Source organism: Pyxicephalus adspersus, chromosome 1 (assembly GCF_032062135.1).
Source record: "Pyxicephalus adspersus chromosome 1, UCB_Pads_2.0, whole genome shotgun sequence".
NCBI lineage: Eukaryota > Metazoa > Chordata > Amphibia > Anura > Pyxicephalidae > Pyxicephalus > Pyxicephalus adspersus.
The window spans coordinates 144950539-144965361 of NC_092858.1; the positions used below are offsets into that span (position 1 = coordinate 144950539).

The window sequence follows — 14823 nt, forward strand, 5'->3', positions numbered from 1 at the left end:
CACTGGTCTTTGTAGAGCTAGGTCACAGGTTGGAATCACAGACAAGGCACTATTTGAAAGGAGTTTGTATGTTCTCCCTGTGCTTGCAAGGGTTTTCTCCAGGCACTCCTGTTTCCTCTCACATCTGCAATTAAGTTAATTGGCATCCCCTCAAATACATCTTAGACTGTTAATAATATATGAAAATAGTAGGGGCATTAGACTGTGAGCCCCTTTGAGGGACAGCTGGTGACATCCCTATGAACTTTGTAAAGCATTGCATAATATGTTGGCACTGTATCAATACTATTTAAAGTGTAACTAACCTAAAATTAAAACCACACTTACCTTTAAACCTGCAGATCCATCGATCCATCAGGAGGTTCCTCCTTGCATCATCCCAGTATCCTCCTTTGGCCTGGTGCAGACGAAGCGCCAGGCACCGCCATCCTTTTTTGGTTTTCTTCGTTCTTCTTTGTACGTCACTCGATCTCACACTGCGCCGGCTCGAGATCAGTTGATGTAGATGGAGAAAAAAGAATGCCATTAAAAAAAGACTCATTCTGTGCATGTGCAAAAGAAGCAACCAGAGTTAAAAAAAAATGGTGTTGCTCTTTGAAAGAAAAAGTCCAGGTTTAGGTCTGCTTTAATAATAATATATAAAACTAATAATAATTTATTAACTCAGTAGAGCACTTTGGTTTAGAATGAGGGTTAGGCTGGGTACACACGTGCAATGGTTCTCAACCGATAATTGGCTCAGGGCTGATATCCGATGAGAATCTGGTGTGGGTACAGCGCTCGTCTTCCATCATCCCAGTGACTGTCCCGGTGGATCCACGGATGATGGATGACGAACAATTGTAATGTAATTGAAGAGAGAGAGAGTGCAGTGGGGTGCTGCTCCATCTTTCCCCCCCCCTCCTTTCTCCATAGAGCCGAACTGTGCTGTATGTACAGCACTCCTTCATGCATCCTGCAGTCATTAGTCGTTGGAAAGGATTGCAAAAGATCCTTTCCAACGACAATTACTGCATGTGTGTACAGAGCTTTAGTCCCAAAGTGAAAGGTGAACAATAGAAGCAGAATTACCAGAAAGTAGAAGTGGCGTTTAGGGCCCGATTAGGAGACAACAGTGTAACCTTTCAAGAAACCAGGCTACCTAGAAATCTTTCCCATTTTTACCCTATTTTCATAACAGTTGAAATTCCAAAATCTTTACTAAAGAACAAAGCTGCATCCAGAATAATTGACTCGATTTTCCCAGCAGTTATTCAGCTGTTCTAAATCCTAGCAGAGATAGGATAAGGAAGAAAAATAAGTGATGTAGACACGACAGAAACATTTTATGGGATTACTGCTCCCAAGAGGTCAAAATTAATGGTATTTTTCTCCAAACGCCTCAGCATTGTGCTTTCGCGGTCAATCACTGGCCTTCAGCAGATCGTACTGAACATGCTGAGGCTGATGCTTTAACAATAGGATGTGCTGAAATAGAGCTTCACTCTCATCTCCATCTGTGCTTGGTAATGAGCACCACTCCTCATTAAAAAAAGCAAAACCTAGTGGGCATTCCGATGATATGTTTTTTTAAAATGTGTCAGCAAGTGTCTTTCACACTGCATAACATCTAGATAGAAACTTACATGGTAAAATATGCAAGACTTTCAATTTATCTAATTATATTTGAATATGGCAATAGAAAATAAAAGGCCACTAAAGTAAGAGTCCCATTGTGAAATTGTTTTTTGATTTCTTAGAAAATCTCTTCAAAGTAAGGAAAATCTTATAGACCAATGGCTCCAAAAAAGGTGTACTTTTCTTTTAAAGAAAATTCTGATTTTTATTTTCAAAAAGGGAAAGTAAAACCCACAGCCAGAACATGCAGATCTATTTATAAAACAGGGAATCAGAAATTCCATCAAACATTTCCTCGCGGGAATTTCTCAGGTACATTTGTTTCAATGGCAGTAACTGATTTCCACCAGAGAATGTTTGTATTTATTTATTTTTTACCTTTTAGATAAAACTTTTACAAATAACAGGATTGATGTATTTATACCGTTTATACACCATTTCATTTGGCAATATTGATTACTGTTTTGAATGTTAGCTGTGACACTGAGATGTTGTACACTAGGTTTAAACATTTTAAAAATAGGTACCCTGGTGTATATTTGGATCAGTTTATATTCAAGTATATACAATATGATGAACATGTTTGTAAAATGATTTACTCTCTGAATAATCATGATTTGCTGCATTTTCTAACAACTGATGCCAGAATTTGTTGCATTACTTGTTTGTTTCCAAGTGCACATGTTCCTGGGACAGAATTCTTGAATGATAGCACTGTTGTTCTGTGCTCCTCATCTTCTTGTTACCCAGGAAATGGTTTTATTCATAGTAACTTTACCATTCTGACTGCTGAATTGCAAAGTAGAACTGACACCCACAAAACCATTTACCTGATATACTGGTAATCTGTAGACTAGTTTGACTTTTAGTGTTTAAAAATAATAAGAAATTATACAACCACCTATAGCTCCTAGTGCTATATCAATACTGATACTTTAGAACAAAATTATTTAATATAACATATACAACAATAAATGAATGATATGTTCCAAAAACTTATTTCACTTAATCAATTAATAAATGATTTTTTCCATAAAAAAAGAACAGTCAGTACTGGTAGAAAACCCAAATTCTTTTACATTGATCATTTTCTTTGTTGCATTTAATGATGCAATAATTTGAAATAATCTGATCTATAAATGAAATGCGTTTAAAACGTTTATTGATAAAGTTATTCTAATTTATGAATGTTGTGGGTGGCATAAAATAACAACACAGGCTTTGCTCTACTCAAGGTATGCAGAATTCATGGCTCCAGGTAGTGATTGCTCCTCCTTGGGCCAATCTCATTCAAAAACAATATTCAAAATGCAGAAAGCAAGGCCACACTTCAGAGTTCTATCTCACAGTAAAGCCTTTTTAAACTAAGAGTTTGTTCAAAGTCTTCTTTGGCTCCTTTTTCTGCATTATTTCACTTTTTTAGAGATTATTGTCATAAAATGTCATAAATGTGTCGATTCAGCATTTATATGTTTTTAGGGGCATTACAGTTGTTTTGTGTTGCATGTGGTTTGCATGATTGAGGTCCATATTAACATGTGTTACCGCTGCACTCTTTGGGCCTGATTTATTAAAACTCCCCAAGGCTGGAGAGGATACACTTTCAGCAGTTAAACTGGGTAATCCAGAAAACCTGATATGGATCTGGTCTAGGATTCAAAACATTTGCTAACAAATAGCAAAAGACTTTGAGGAAATCCATTCCAGGTTTGCTGGGTCACCCAGTCTCACTGCTGAAAGTGTATCCTCTCCAGTCTTAAAGAGCTTTAATAAATCAGGTCTTATTTTTAATAATGAGATATACAGAGAGGTTTATAACAAGTTGATTAATTTACATAACTCAGAATTTGTTGACAGACTACATTTAGATATATTGAAAATACATGTCACAGAAATGAACATAGCACCATAAAATAGTCTTTCAGGCTCTGGCACAAGTATATTTAGACTTTTGTATACTCACCTAGAAAAAGTCTTTAAAAAATACTCCCTGAAACAAAGAAAAAAACTTTCATGCAAACTATTAGTCAGAGGAAGTTTTTCCTTTGGATAATACTATTTTTGGACTGTGTATATCTGCAGAATGACCTATACTAGCTTTACAGAACCACCTACAGACCAACTGATCAATTATATGGACCCTGCATGAAGAGGTAATGCTATAGTGTAGCTATAGTGTGCTATTAGTGCCTGTAAGCTTGGTCTTACCCTTATTAGTCACTTTATTGGGTACCCCATTTAGCTGCTTGCAAATATCTAATATTCCTTTCACATGGTAGCAACACAATGCATTTAGGAAGCTATTAAGATGACCTGCTAAAGTTAAAACCAATGGAGAAAAATGGTGATTTAGGGTCAAATATCTCACTATTGAATTCGACAGCTATTAGATCGAATAGGTAGATAATGTTCAGGTGATTGAATGCCGAAATCGAACATCATTATTGTCAATGGTGGGAGAATTTGGGTTATTTTTAGGGACTGTAAAGAACTGCAAGAGCAATCGGGAGAAGATGACAGCTCAGCTCCCGATTGCTCTTGCAGCCCTTTACTAGTTGTATGTGTTCTTGGATAGAGTTTCCCTATCCAAAAACACAGAGAGTCCTGTGTTTCTGGATAAAGAAACTCTATCCAGTAATAGGGATAGTGCTCCCTGATTGGCTGAGGAAAGCTTTCCTCAGTCAATCAGAGAGCACTAGAGGTTTTGAATGGGGAAATTCGTCCCCATTTAATTTCTAGTGCCACGGATCGCACACTGTTCTCAAAGAATGCTGACTGCGGCCGCATTTAGAGCACTAGAAGTGATGAATGGGTAAACTTGTCCCCATTTAGGCTCGAGTGCCCGGGGATCCCACGCTAACAGGGGGATTCCCACGACTGTGCAGCCGTGGGAATTATCCTGTCATTGTGGGATAACCTGTAAAAAAAAAAAAGTTAGTTACACATATCACACACGTTCAATAAACTACTTTAACATTATTTTTCTTTTTATTAACATTTGTTTTACACACAAATGCTTCAGGTCGGGTCTATCTGAATTCAAACAGCCATATTCGGGTTGAATATAAGGACAAACCAAATTTGAACACCAACACTAGATATAGATACCAGATGGCTGGTCTTTATTTTTAGAAACTATGTTCTGCTGGGATTCTTACATATAACCATTTCTGGGCTTTACATAAAGAGAAAAAAAGGGAAAATATCCAGTGAGCAGCAATGCTCTGGGCAAAAATCCGTGTTGGTGTCAGAGGTCAGAAAGAATGGCTAGACTAGAATGGTTAGAATGGTTTGAGGTGATAGAAAGGCATCTGTAACTCAAAAAAATCAAAGCAGAAAGACTACAGCAGCAGGAAACTACACCAGGTGTTACCCCGGTAAGCAAAGAACAGGCACCTGAGGCTAAAATTCACACGGATTCACCAAAATAGGATAAGGAAATATTGGAAAAATATAGTCTGGTCTGATGATTCTCAGTTTCTGCTGCAAAATGTGGATCATAGGATCAAGGAATGAACAGCTGAATCCATAATGATTTGTATTAACAGTTCAGGCTGGTGGTGTAATAGTGAGGGGGATATTTTTGGCACCTTTTAGGCACCTTAGTACAATCCTGACCGTGTCCATCCTTACTTGACTACAGTGTACGCTTCCTCTGATGGCATCTTCTAGGAGGATTTTACACCGGGTCACCAAGCTCAAACCATTCCAAACTGGTTTCATGAAAATGACAATGAGTGTATTGTGTTTAAATGGAAGTCCACACTCTACTCTACATTCACTAGATTTCACGTTTTGGTGGAACAGGAGATTTGCATTCTTACTGTGCAGCCAACAAATCTGCACCAACTATATGATGCTATCAAATCAATATAAACCAAAATCACTGAGGGATGTTTACAGCACCTTGTTAAACATATGCAATGCAGAACTATGGCAATTATGAAACCAAAATGGGGATCTAACTGGGTATTATCAAGGTGTAGCTAATGAAGCGGCCACTGAGTGTAGGGTGGTGGATGTGGTTGTGCATGGTATTTATTATATCTGCCTTTGGACATGGATCTGTGTTTATATGCATGTGTGCCTGATTGCCTTGACGTTGAGTACATTCAGACAAATTGCAGATGGAGGTACCTAACCTGTGTGCCCAATCCTTAACACCATGTACCGTGCATTGTGCTAGAACCTGCTGTGGTGTTTGCTCCATTCATTCCAATTACACCAAGAAGAGTTTTAGACTTTTTTTTTTTTTTTCTTTAATAATAAATAATGCGTTGTGTATGCTTTGCAGTTATTTTAGGTTGCACTTAAGATACAAAAATTCTTGTGTATAAAGTGTTAAGTGTAGAACTGTGCTGTACTTTATTCCAAAAGTCTGTACTCAATCTGTATGGCTGTCTGTGTTGGCTTGTGCCCGATTAATTATGGGCAGAGCACTGAGAGCTCAGAGCATGTCTTGTCTCAGTCTGTCACAATCCAATGACAGTGCCGGGTGGAAATTAGGGATATGTCACAAGCTGACATGATAACCATTCACTCCAGAGGCATCACATTGAAATGTGCATTTTACTATATTTAAATCCAACAAAATGAGACCAAAGTGATATTGTTTTCACAAGCACTTTTTCCCCTTTTCGGGGGTATATGGACATTAAGTATTGCTGGTAAAATGTATTTCATGTCACATAATCACTCTAGCTGGACAAATGTATCATTAGTAGTAGACAGATATCCATAAGGAATTTTAAGTAGTTCCTTACAATAGGCATTAGCTTAAAAACATAGCTGTAAAGAGGAAGTCCTTACAATATGTAGGAGGTTCTTCCATAAAAATATATATAATGGTGAAACTTGCAGTGTGGTTGACATATCCTAGAGTTCAGCATCCAAGCTAAAGCTGCATATGTGTGTCTGTAATAGTGGCCATACATGTATGATATGATCACTGAATCTGTCATTGAATGGGATTAAAGTGATTGAATTGAATAAGGTTTGTAGACCACAGACTTTCTTTCCATTTTATTGATTTGGTGAGCTTTCAGTTTATTTCAATGCTGACAAGGGGATTGTTCTATATATAATCAATGATAATTTGTTTGTGATCGCTCGTGTCTAGATTGATCAAAAACCAATATGCTAAGCTCGCCTTCAGGGAGCTGAATAAAAAATATGATTGGTTTTAATGCTTATTAATTTTTGCTACAAACAATCAGATATGTAAATTAGTCTTCTACCTATAAACTACAATCACAAGTCCTACTAATTTTTCCCTGAATAAGCAAACTGTAATATTTATCACCATGTACATAATGTAGCATTGTCACTATACTGTTAAAAAAATAAGCAAAATCCAGCAAAAAATGGCTTCTGCTTTATGATTTTATTATTAACGCTGACTAATATATTCTGGATACCTGGTTAGGGTATGAATTTTATTGAAATGTAATGACAAATGTATAAAAATTCTGCATTATAACAAAGTATGTGTCATTATGCTGGAGGTATATATTAAGAGAAAAGTGTTCACTTTACTGAAAAATCATAATTGTCATTGAGAGCTGTGCTTCCAGTAAGAACATAATAGCTTCCAATCACTCTGTGCATTTAATTATTCCAAAGATATTTACAGCTTTTTTATTTACTTTTTATTGTATAACAATTCATTTTAAGCATTGTACAGTCACGGAGTTACTGGAAAATGTTGTGGTTACAGTCAAGGGAAAGAAAACCTATGGTATATTCATCAGGGACCGTACATCGGTACAGAGTCTTTTAGACACTACAGGCCTTGCCAGTGGATGATTCTCTGAGATAAACACTGGACAGGAAATATAAACTACTCTAATTAGAGAGGAAAGGACTCCATGTACAGACAAAGCAAAATCACATAATGACATCTCACCAGCAAAACCTGTTTACTGCAAGCAAAATGTTCCACAAAAATACAAATTCATTTCATTTTTACTATGTTTATGAATTATTTATTGTGTTAGGTTTAAACCTGATACCAGGGAATGCTAATGTGGCAATTAACATTTAAATCCATTTTATTTTAACATCATGGGCGCCACTTTGGGAAAGGGATGTCAATGCAATGCAATGGCCAGAAAAACACATATGACTCTTTTTCACACTGTAACAAAAACAACCCATGGTATGGTCGTCATGTGGGTATTGGGCCATACTGTCAGCTGCCACCCACAATGCCCTATACATTCCAGGTTTGCTGGATCACCCAGAATCACTGAAGAAAGTGTATCTATTCCAGCCTCTGAGAGCTTTAATAAATCAGGCCCAATGTTGGTCAGAGGCAACAGGGTTTACTTACTAAAGGAGTTTAGTCTCTTCACTTAGTAAATCAAAATCTCACCCTGCAAGGGATAATTCATTTACCTTAAATGGTGAGGATGGACTTTAACCAACAATAACCAATCACATGCAAATGTAAAAAAACTTCTCAGCAGATCACCACCTCATTCAATAAACTAATTTTGCTAATTATGGTACATGGTTACCTTGTGCTCCCCCCTGCAGTGATGACAGATCCAGGCGGTCATCACTGCAGGGCTCCATGGCGGACTTCTGTGAAGATGGTGACCCCCCTCACTAATTGGATGATCTAGTTCCTGTACATGCGACAGTACATTCTGGTGATTTTTTTTGTCAATTTAGGTCTGCTTTAGGTCTATTATTTCATTGGTAATTGTATGCTTAATACTTATATGTTATTTTTGTTATGTTATGATTGTCCCCCTATGTGACAAGCGTTATCTTTTAATGTTAAAATTAATAAAAACTAATAAAACTTACAAGGATCAAACCAAAAACCAATGGAAAAAATGAAGAAAAAGGGGTGAGAAGCACAGAACAATGGAGGATGTAACGAAAGAACGATGCAAACAATTTTAATCTAATGGTGTGTATCTATTTTTCATTATATCCTACTTTTTTGCCTCCCATCCCTTTTTCCTTTGGTTTAAACTTTTTCAAGTGTCACAAGTCATTTTTAAGGGGGGAGCATGGAACACAACTGTAATAGCCATTAACTTTGACAGTCTCATACAAAGTGCCTCTAATTGTTCTCTGGCAATCAATATACCCCTTGCTAAATAGGAGCCTCAGTTCAAGCCTAAAGTTTTTTGTCTTGTTAACATACAAAAGGAAATTTGTATAGGATGTTGCTTTGTTTTTAAGCCTTTTTAATGTTTGGTATTACTTATATAGCACCAAAACAAAGCCCTACCTGGGGAGAAAATAATATCCAGATCATCAGAAAAGGGTAAATTGCACAACAGCTATGACAAAATACTGGTCCTATACTGGTGGTATTTGTATTGTTGGTAGCAAAGTGGTTAATATTATCTGCGGTCAATACCTCTTCTTCAATATCATTCCTATATAATAAGTTTACCATTGATATCAGCACACTGCAGAGGCAGCCGCTGATTGAAGTAATTATGCATCCAGGGAGACTAGTTAGGGTTAGTCAAAGATGACAAAAAAAGATTTTGTTGCTTTCTTTTAAATGACTCATTTTTCAAACAGAACATACTCATTTTACAACAATAAACCACTGTGATTGTGATTTCATTTGTAATGCATATAAAATGTTCTTAATCTGTAACAAGAGTAGCAAAGTGCATTTCTGTTGGGAATCAATATAGAAGTATTTATAGGTACATTGTATAAGCTGTCTAGTGCTCGCCTTATAAAACATTACAGTAACATGAAAGGGCACTTCCTCATGAAAATCTGCTGTAAACAAAAGCATACTTCTATTATTTTTTTTGTGATTTAAAGTTATAATTTAAATAAAAAATTTTGAAAAAGTTTACATTTTGTCAGTGGAGGTGGGATGGTGTCTGGTACATTAATCTTTGTTTTGTTATATTATGCTCTGTACTAAATGCTTGTCAGTTGTGAGTGACTGGCCTACAGAAGAACCCATTTTGCTTTTGTAATGGATATGCGTGGCTATGCCCATGTCATCTTGATCTTTTGGGTCATGGGTAAAACATTCAGATCAGATATAAGAGGAAAATATAGGTTTATTGGCTCAATCTGTATGTGGTCCGAGGCATCCCAACAGCCCAAGGCCTGACATTTGAGCATCTGATCTGCACCCTGGATGAGTATGAACAGGCTCTTTAGGTGGTGTTGCTTGATGCAACCTACCAGAGACAGCCCCAGAGATGAAACAGTCTTCCAAACCACAGGAAGCAGATAGATGTGATGTTCAATGTGTTCCAATCCCAACAACATTTATTTTTTATTTAAATAAGCTAAAAAACTTAGCCTCACCAAGACTGAGTTATCAGGTTATGGCTGTCTTACTCTTTAATTCTTGCATTCTCCGGCTTCCAGGAAGCTTTCGTCTTAGGTCTTGTGAAGTTAAAATAAAATCTCTAAAATCTTTGAAAAGTCATTGAACAGGTTAGTGGGAATTCTGATCTCATCTATATTTCTATCTGTGATAGGTTCTATGTGTTCTTACTTGTCACAACTGTCTTACAGACATTGAGAATGCAAACATTTAAAAAATGGCAATTCTTCTTCCTGAATGTTCCATAATGGGGTCATTCTGTGCAAGGATAACTTGTGCATCACATCAGTCACCTAAATGAGCTTTTTGAGATAATTTGCTATTTTATATCTGCAGGTTGCTATCTCTGTGTGACTATATATTGCAGGATACACAATGAGGGTAGAAGGTGAAGACTTAAGGCTAAGCATTCCCCAAATGATAAAAGGAATTGCTCTACTTACTGTATACTGTTAGTGGGGTTGTTTTACCTTTGATTAGAAATCGCATCAAAATATAGAATAAGGTTTAGGCATATTAAAAATTAAATAGTGAATGACATTAAGGAAATGGAAAAACCCTATCCCTAGCATGTGATCATGATTGATTCTTTTGTTTTGCTTTGCATGTAATAAAAATGCATGTGGGATTTATCTACATAAATGTAAGGCTGAAAAACAAATGAAATAACATGGTATTTGTGGTTTTAGAACATATGTTCTGCATGGAATTTCCATTTCTGGTCTTTGCTAGTGTTTTTTTAAAGCTTAACTCCAGGCAAACAGCTAACTTGTATATGTATATACTATATATATATATATATATATATATATATATATATATATATAGCCCTGAGATTTACACAGTACCATCGGATTGGTGACCTGACTTTTCTCCAAGGAAATTAACCACTACAGCTTGGTCACTTCACTGTCTCCTACCTATAAATGGACAGTAAAAGAGCAGCAAAATGATAAAATACTCTTTCTGATCGATTTATGTTTTATGCTGGCTTGTTCCTTGTCAGCACATGTGCACATAGAAAATTGAGGCCTCTCCAATCTCTGTATTGATGTGCATAAACTTAAAAGAGACTAATACTGAGTCAATTTTAGATTCCTATTAAACTGCATTAATGAGCTTTTATACATGCTTGAAGTTCGGCTTTATACATTTAGTTCCTAATCTTTTCTATCTTTTCATCACTGATCTGGTCTCGCATGGCTAAGCCCTATCCTGACACAACTGCAGGACTTCCCACTGTGTAATGAAGGCACCCTTACTGGTCACTGAGGCAATCCATTGGCCAGTTAACGGGGCTGAGCTCTAAAAAAGAAGCACTTAAAAGCCAGGGATGTGTTGCATTTAACCAAAAAGGAAAAAAGGAAAAAGAGGAAAATGCACTGGACCCATATAGCTTGTTTTAATGCAGGACATTTAAATTTAAAATATCTGACAAGTTCAATGAATTATCTTTTTACCTATTGCACACTTGTTTTTTTTTACCAGAGCAGGCATAATATGCTCCTTATCTCACAATTTGCATCTGTTTAAAAAAATATCCACTGGCAAGCATTCATTTATGATTGATATTTTACCTATGGACAGATGCTGTCAAATTGGACCACTCACTGACTTTTCATTTTGAGGTGAAAAATGTATCCAATGGTCCACTTTTTCAACAAATACAGCATATATATTTTTGTAATCCATCATTTTGAGAGCACTTTATTATTTAACTCCTGCATGTGCACAAGAGTTATATTGCAGTGTAAGCAGGAAAAACAAAAAGCCACTGGGTGCAGCAGAAAGGGAATTATTTTTATTATTATTAATATATATATATTTTTTTTTTTTTGCTAAAAGAGACTTTTCATCTCTGTTTTAACAAAAAACCTCTACCTCCTGGTGACTTTCTGTATTTTGAGTTTAGTTCTACTGTAATATGTACAATTAAAAAAAATAAGCAATGCACAGAAATAGGACATTGCTGTATAAATGTTGGAATTAAATACATGGTGTGAAAATGTATTTATAAAAGCATTAATCTATGTGTATCAACATTTTACCAATATTGTGATAAAACAACCTGCTTGTTCATATTACATATCCTGAGGTATACTGATTCCCAGTGATTGTCATCACGGAGGCAGTGCCGTGGCTCAGTGGTTTTCTCATGAGCCTTACTAGGTACAATAATTGTAAATGTTACTAGTAGATCCTAGCAGTATAATGTAACACATATTTTTTTTTTTGAGCAGATTTTTATTAAAAATATTCCATAAATAACAATCAATTGCTTTTAAGAAGTATAAAGGATATAGTTCTTTGATGAGAAATTCTCACATGGCCACAAGGTTCACAATCTTGCTGCTTCAGGTCTTGATTAGGTCATTCAAACTAAATAAAAACATATCCAGAGTCTACTGGCATTGTGAAGATACACATAGCATGATAGCATACATCCTGATGATGTTTCATTGGGTTTGAGGAAGAGGGCATGACCCCTGAAATGTATCATTAGGAAGTACACTGTCCTTTGGGCCCGTGATGGGGATCTTGCTGTGAACAGTAAGTGATGTCCTACAAAGAGGCTTTGGGGATTGTCAAGCAAAAGCCACAATTGAATGCATTTGTGAATTCAAACAACTTTAATTTATATTAGAAATAAATGTCATGTTGATCTTCAGTATGCCAAGGTATGTTTTTTGTGTTTGAAATAATTTTTTAATAGCTATTATGATTTCCTGCATGAGACGTTTAGGTTTCCCTTGAACCTATTCAGTATATTTGCCATCGTTGTCTATTTTAAGTTATATGAACTAATGCCTATCATATTTCAGTGCTAGGACAACTAGCACTAAATGCTGATATATTTCTTCTTGGCTTAATGACAAGGAGGTGATGTTCTGGTCAACTGCCTTTCCATATCAAGTAAATTCCTGACTCAGCCATGATGAACAGCCAGAGTTTAATGACCCACGTGCATGTAAGTCTCATTGTTTTTCCACACCTACAGAAGCATTACAATGCCGTCCAAATATGTGTGCCTGTCAAAATATATTTTACAGTGGGAGAAAATGCCTCCCCTGGGTGGTTGTTATCTCTTTGATAGTCTCCATTCATCCTACAAGACAGCTAACCTTTCAGATGAAATACATCAGGCACAAATAATTTATTGTCTGTGACTTCCCACTGTATCTCTCACCTTATGAAACAATGACCTGGTTACTTATAAATCTGCTCAACATCAGCATGCAGAGATAACTTACAGGTTATGGGAGCAGTACAGTAAGGTTTAAATCCATCTTTACTGTAAGGAAAAGTATACAGTTGGAAGAATACAATAATTACCTAAAAGTCATTTCTGTTACCTGGGTGCACAAATAATTACGTTTGTACGTGAATCCTTCTACATCTACTTCTAAATCTACAAATTTAAACACAGTTCTAAATTGTTCTACATCTTAGTAGCCAAATCCAATTTGTGGGCAATAATTTACCCCTGTATATATATACCTCCCACCAACCAAACCAATCCCACCAATTCACAATTGTTATAGCCTTTTAGATTTCTTTAAACCTTACCAACCTCTGCTGTAAAGATTGGTGATCTACCACTGATGAGCCCGCTGCTTATGGATCTTGTTGCAGCCCCTTGTCATAATATCACCAAGTTGGCTATTATGAAGTGTCTACATTACCATACAGTGACGTGGGCAGCCAAAGAAGGACTTTCTCACTTGCCTTTAAAGAAAAAAGACCCAGAACCCAGCATCTGACATGACCATGGATTCAGGTAAACAAATGGGACTTTCAGGACTGTTCTGTAGTGTTGGTACAAAATGCATCAAGATGCTCCCATGTTTTTCAGATTTTTCTGTGATGAAATATGAATGAAGCACTTACTAAACATGACATTTGCTGATAACTTCTTTGTGAGTTTTCTCTAGTTTGCTGGGACTGAGTAAGATCTAAAGAGCAGGAAGTATTGCCTAGGAGAAACAGATGACACTAAAACAGCTACACTCTTTCCAAATCATCTTGTACAATGAAGGACCAGCATTTCTTTACCGTTCAGGAAGATGCCAAGGGCCTATCCAGGTTACAGAGTGTTTGACAAAGGAGGAGAGCACTGGATGTCTGGACACTGAGGAATAAAGTAAGTTTATCTCCTTTTTCCTTAACTATTGCGATAGGGGACTATAGTTTACTACAATGGTAAACATTTGAGTATAATATTTTGTATTGTGTGCCAGCAGGTAGATCTTGAATTTGTTTGGACGCTTTTCAAAAATTTGTTGTATGTAAAGCCTGTTGTTTACACAACTCAATAAGTGAAGCTCAAAAAATTTAAAACTAGTAAACGACTCATCATAATGATTTGCACAGCACACAGCACAGTATAAAGTTTTACTTATGTAGACTACCAACCTTAATCAGCTTCTGCTGTGATATCTCTTAAAATAACTCATACTGCTTGAAAATCGTTGGTCTTGTACTTAGTAAAATTCAAATATAAAATAACAGTATAAAATATATTTTAAAAAGGTTATATAAAATTGATCCTAATCCAGACATACAACCTGTAGGCACATCAGGAAAGTAAACTGTTCTTATGAGCTTACTTCTAAGGTAATGACATAAAGTGCTAAACCTGGAGGGCTAGCCTGACATCCAAGAAAACAGCATGGCACAAGTATGCCAGCTCCCATGTTTTTTATTAAATGTATTCATAAAAAATAAAATGTCTTTTTTCCTAAATAGAAATATTATCATACTATCAATTACTATAAAAGTGACCATCTCCCCAAACCAGAATGTGTTGAAGGTGACCAAGTGGGTTGGTTAAAATTGTGAAGACTTACTGCCATTAAGGTCAAGGCTACTTATACTTCATT

General features: G+C 36.2%; 1 long non-coding RNA gene across 1 annotated transcript; it reads right to left on the reverse strand.

Moving 5' to 3' along the window:
* Positions 1–12166: 12166 nt before the first annotated feature.
* On the reverse strand, positions 12167–14285 carry LOC140343287 (uncharacterized). Its single transcript, XR_011923291.1, has 2 exons — positions 13687–14285; positions 12167–13656 (listed from the first exon to the last, which is right to left on the reverse strand). It is a non-coding gene; the product is annotated as an uncharacterized lncRNA (long non-coding RNA).
* Between the last annotated feature and the right edge of the window lie 538 nt (positions 14286–14823).